This window comes from Dromiciops gliroides, chromosome 2 (assembly GCF_019393635.1).
Source record: "Dromiciops gliroides isolate mDroGli1 chromosome 2, mDroGli1.pri, whole genome shotgun sequence".
NCBI classification, from domain to species: domain Eukaryota; kingdom Metazoa; phylum Chordata; class Mammalia; order Microbiotheria; family Microbiotheriidae; genus Dromiciops; species Dromiciops gliroides.
In genome coordinates, this window is record NC_057862.1 from 352,124,139 (window position 1) to 352,130,273 (window position 6,135).

At 37.2% G+C, this 6,135-nt stretch overlaps 1 pseudogene; it reads left to right on the forward strand.

Moving 5' to 3' along the window:
* Window positions 1-513: 513 nt before the first annotated feature.
* Window positions 514-2,434, forward strand: LOC122738863 (annotated as a pseudogene).
* The last annotated feature ends 3,701 nt before the right edge of the window (window positions 2,435-6,135 follow it).

A 6,135-nucleotide genomic window follows, 5' to 3' on the forward strand; every position in this document is an offset into this window, starting at 1 on the left:
ATGCTAACCTTATTGTTATATGCCTTTGAAACCTGAACAGTCTACCTACCAGCACCATTCTAGGAAACTCAATATCTTCCATTTTGATTGTCTTAGGAAGATTCTGAAGATCCACCTGATAGGAGAAGGTACCAGACACTGAGATCCTTTCATTTTTTCCTCCTGTTAAATTTTATTTTCCCAAATTACATGTAAATACAAACTTTGACATCAAAATTTTTTTAAAACTTTGTGTTCCAAATTCTCTTCCTCCCTCCTTTCCCCCACCCCAAGCACTTAATCAATTCAATATAAACTATACATGGGTTTGTGAGCACTGAGTGGAGCAGGTAAAGGGCTGGAGCTCTCAATGGGCTGGTCTTTCTGGGTAGCAAGGGTGTGGGGGCATGGCTGCCTGAGGCCAGTCTCCACCACATGGCGGGCAACTCTAGGGAAGGCAAGCCTATGGGGTTTCCAAAGTGAGACTCCTACTTTCTCCCAAGGCCAATGGGAAACACCGGGCTGTGGCCACCTATGAATGTGACACCATTCTCCCACAAGAACATCATCTATTCAGAAATTGAGGCTCACACTATTGAGAAACAACAGAAATAACTGCAACTGTTAATTGGGGAACTAAGAGATCAGGACCGAGAGCTCAGTGAAATGGTTCTGGCACATCAAAGACAGCTTCTAGTGTGGAAAGATGATTGGCAGAAAGTGTTGACCTTGGAAGAAAGATGCTGCAAATTAGAGAGGAAAAAACAGGTGACTCAACAACTCTATGATGGAACTTTCAGCACAGATAGGACAGTTATAGCTCAAGAACAGGCACTCTCTACAATGATTGAACTTAAGGACAAAGATATTTTTAAGGCAATCAATCATATTACAGACTGTTTGAGTAAATTTAAGATGCTAGAAAATGCCTTACATGATACCAAAATGGTGAAATCCTGTATTATCAAGGAAAAGCAAGATTATAAGCAGAAAATGAAAGTGCTAAAGTTTGAAGTAACTAACCTAAAAGATGACCTGAATGAAAAGACAAATGAAAATAATGAGCAGCAAGAAGAGATTATTTGCCTCAAATAAGAGAAAAGAGAAAAGAGGAAAGAATAATTACTTGATACCGCAAAATCAAAGAAAGAAGGAACAGATACTGAACTTCATAATTTGAGACAGGTCTATGTCAAACAGTCAAATGACTTGCAGTTTCTTCACTTCACTGCAGAAAATTGTAGGGATGACTGGAGGATGGATGAGTCACAGATTCATGAAACCAGAGAACTGAGTTTCTCAGATCTTGAAACCCCCAAAATCATCATTAAGAGAGAGGGAAATCAGAAGATATATGCTAAGGATCATGAATGTGAGGCCTCCCAGGTTCAACACTACAGGCCAGAAAAGGGTGGTTTTGATGCATGTAGAGATGAGAAGAGAATTAATCCTGTGTATGGGAAAGAGACAACTACTGGGATGTCAGCCATTTTTACAAAAGATCCGCTAGAAAGACAAAGGCCCCTGCTCTTGAAAGAGAAAGTACAATTTAATGCAATGGCCTTGGGTGAGTCCAAAAGAAGTACTTTGTACAGAAACAGTATGAAGTTAGCCAAGAGTAGTGACACCAAGACCCTGGCTCGGGAGCACCACCACCACCATCACTTTGGAGGGCTAATCACAAGCATTGTGATCTCAGTATCTTTGTGAGCCCAGGCTTGTCTAGAGCAAAACAGGTTGAAGGAATGGAATGTCTGCACCAGATGGAAGTGACTGAAGCCTCCTATTCCCAGGTCAATGAAGGTTCTTTGAGTGATTCAAACATTTGTGAATCTAAATGCTACCACCTGAGTAACTTCATCATTGAAGCCCTGGGTCTGAACTCTGTTTCTGATGTGGAGTAGATGAGGATTTTTAAACCTTCTAAAGTAGAGAGAATTGTTTGACCCAAGACTGTTTGCACGTGCTCACAGAACATCTGTGGAATAAAGTATCATACCTTCAAAAGCCTGCCAATCACCTTCTGGCATTCCCACCACATGGGTACCTCCACTCTAAAGTGTTCCACAAAGAACAAGGAGAGATTCACAGATTTCTCTTCATAAAAAGGCATTCCTCTGGATTTTTGTCATGTAGGTTTTTCCAGGTTTTTCTGATAGCATCTTGCTCAATTTTTTATAGTAAACTATATATAATACTTTAAAGAGAGATTTCCTTACAATAAACCGATGAGGCTGATTCTTGTAACAACAGTAATAGATAACATTTATATAATACCTTATACCTGAAAAAGAATTTTTTTCAAAATAGTCCAGCAAAGTACCATACATCTTATCATCATCGTGAATCAATTCTCATCATCATCAAACCAACCTCATTATCATCAATTATCATCATCTTACATTAATCTTGCCTCTGTTTCAATTTTTTTTCAGTTACTATTGTTAACTGTTAACCTCAATCCTATTCCGTTCCTCATGATATTTACTCTATTTTCTATCTTCTTTCACCCTATCCCTCCTCAAAAGTGATTTGCTTCTGACTGCATCCTCCTCCAATCTCCAATCCCTTCTTTTACCCCTCCCTCTTTATCCCCATCCCCTCCTACTTTCCTGGAGGGTTAGATAGATTACTTCACTCAATTGAGTGTGTATGTTATTCCGTCCTTGAACCAATTCTGATGAGATTAAGATTTTTGAACCAATTCTGATGAGTGTAAGGCTCATTCACTGCCCTGCTCCTCCCCCAACTCTCCCCCCACTCATTAAGCCCTTTCCTGTTTCTTTCATGTGGGATTTGACCCCATTCTAACTCTACCCTTTTCCCTCCACCACTGCGTTCCTCACAACCGTCAATTTTACCATAAAGTTGTCATAATGAGGCAGCTAGGTGACACAGAGGACAAAGTATCCATCCTGACCCAAGAGGACCTGAGCCCAAATCTGGCCTCAGACACAAGCCACTCATCAGCTGTGCAACCTCAGGCATGTCACCTAACTCTGACCACCCCACAAAAAAAGATGAACAAAAATAAATTATTTACAGATATCATCCCTTCATAATCAATTCCAACCTGTGTCCTCTGTCTAAATTTATTTCTATCATCTTCCCTAATACTGAAAAAGTTCTTATGAGTTAGACGTATCATCCTCCCAAGTAGGAATGTAAACAGTTTAACCTTTTAACATCCCTCTTAATTTATTTTTCCTGTTTTCCTTTTTATGCTTCTCTAGGGTCTTGTATTTGAAAGTCAAATTTTCTATTCAGTTCAGATCTTTTCATCACGAATACATGAAATTCCTCTTTTTCATTGAAGTCCCATTTTCCCCCCTGAAAGATTATACTCAGCTTTGCTGGATATGTGATTATTTGTTGTAATTCCAATTCCTTTGCACTCTGGAATATCATATTGCTTATCCTCCAGTCCTTTAATGTAGAGGCTGCCAGATCTTGTGCTATCCTGACTGGCTCTGCAGTACTTGAAATGTTTCTTTTTGGCTGCTTGCAATATTTTCTCCTTGACCTGAGGGCTCTGGAATTTGGCTATGCTGTTCCTGGAAGTTTTCATTTTGGGATCTTTGATCTTTTCAGATGGATTCTTTCAATTCCTATTTTACCTTCTGCTTCTAGAATATCAGGGCAATTTTCTCTGACAATTTCCTGGAAGATGATATCTGAGCTCTTTCCTTGATCATGTTTTTCAAGTAGTCCAAAAATTTTCAAATTATCTCTCCTGAATCTATTTTCCAGGTCAGTTGTTTTTCCAAGGAGATATTTCACATTGCCCTCTATTTTTTATTCATTTGGATTTGCTTTATTGTGTCTTGATTTCTCATAATGTCATTAGCTTCTATTTGCTCAATCCTAATTTTTAAGCAATGTTTTTCTTCAGATTTAATACCTCCTTTTCCATTTGAACTTGACTTTTCAAGCTGTTGATTTTTTTCATGACCATTCTGCATCACTCTCATTTCCCTTTCCATTTTTTCCTTTACCTCTCTTTATCTTCAAAGTCCTTTTTGAGCCCTTCTATAGCCTGAGACCAATTCATATTTTTCCTGGAGGCTTTGGATGTAGGAGCCCTGATGCTGCTATCCTTTTCTCAGGGTGCACCTTCCTTGTCATTAAAGAAATTTTCTATGGTTCTCATCTTTCTCTGTCTGCTCATCTTGCCTATCTTTTTTAAAAAGTATTTTATTGGGTAGCTAGGTGGCGTTGGGCAGCTAGGTGGCGCAGTGGATAGAGCACCGGCCCTGGAGTCAGGAGTACCTGAGTTCAAATCCGGCCTCAGACACTTAACACTTACTAGCTGTGTGACCCTGGGCAAGTCACTTAACCCCAATTGCCTCACCAAAAAAAAAAAAAGTATTTTATTATTTTCCAGTTACATATAAGGATAGTTCTCAACATTTCTTTTCACTGGATTTGTAGTTCCAATTTTTTCTCTCCTACCCTTCCTTCCCTCCATCCTCCCCAAGACTGAAAGCAGTCTGATATAGGTTGTATATGTACAATCATGTTAAGCATATTTCTACATTAGTTAGCTTCTGAAAGAAGAATGAGAGCACAAGGTAAAAACCTCAAAAAATAAGGGAAAAAAAAACAGTCCAAAAGTTGAAACAGTATGGTTCAATCTGCATTCATAATTCACAGTTCTTTTTTCAGGATTTTGAGAATGTTTTCTCTCATGATTTCTTTGAAACCATTTTTTCACCACTGAGAAGAGCCACGTCTATTCCCATTGTTCATCACACAATATTGCTGTTACTGTGTTCTCCTGGTTCTGCTCCTCTCAGTCAGCATCAGTTCATGTAAGTCCTTCCAGGTTTCTCTGAAATCTGTCTGCTCATCATTTCTTACAGCACAATAGTATTCCATTACATTCATAAACCACAACTTGTTCAGCCATTCCCCAAATTTCCAATTCCTTTCCACCACAAAAAGAGAAGCTATGGATATTTTTGTACATGTGGGTCCTTTTCCCTTTTTTATGATCTCTTTAGAAAAGAGACCTAATATTGGTATTTCTGGGTCAAAGAGTATGCACATCTTTATAGCCCTTTGGGCATAGTTCTAAGTTACACTCCAATGAGTTAACAGTTCCACCAATAATGCATTAGTGTTCCAATTTTTCCGCAGCTTTTCCAAAATTTATTATTTTCCTTTTTTGGTCATATTACCAATCTGGTTGGCGTGAGGTAGTAAATCAGTGTTGTTTTAATTTGAAGTTCTCTAATCAATAGTTATTTGGAGCATTTTTTCATATGGCAATATATAGCTTTGACTTTATCTGAAAACTGACTGTTCATGTCCTTTGACCATTTCTCAATTGGGGAATGACTTTTATTATTATAAATTTTATTTAGTCCCCTATATATTTTAGAAATGGGGCCTTTATCAGGAATACTGGCTATAAAAATAGTTTCCCAACTTTCTGTTTTCTTTCTAATTTTGGCTACATTGTTTTTGTTTGTATAAAACCTTTTTTAATTTAATGTAATCAAATCATCCAATTTGCATTTCATATGCATATATTATCTTTGTAAATATTTTGGATTTTTATAATGACTCTTGATGAAGCAGGATAATGAACTATGCATAAGGACCAGTGGCTGTTCATTGTTTAGCTACTTACAAAGAGTTAAAAAATACCAAATTAGACTCAAAGATTAAGGTGACAAGATGTCATGTGCACTTAATGGAACTTGACCTATTAAAACCAAGACATTGATGATGAAAAATAGGAAATAGAAAAGAATTGAAGATGGTTACCTTGATTGTCATGATTTCTTGACAAAGCTTAAACAATTTAAAACTATAGCCTTCCATTTGGTCTCTAGGATCTCCTTTCTCCATTTCATCATCCACACACCTACTCAAGTTATTTTTCAAAAGAACATGCCTGACAACATCAATCCCCTCTTCAATAAACTCCAGAAGCTCCCTATGGACACTAGGATAAAATATTATTTTATCTTCACTTCATCCTTTTTATTGTTTATTTTTATTTCATTTAATAATGAAATTAACTGTTAGTGCAATAGTACTATGTAGTAATAAATGAATTATAAATTGACACATATTGGGGATAACTATTAAATATAGTTTTTTGAATATAGTTATTTGTTGATGGGATGCTTGTTAAATTTTTTTTGG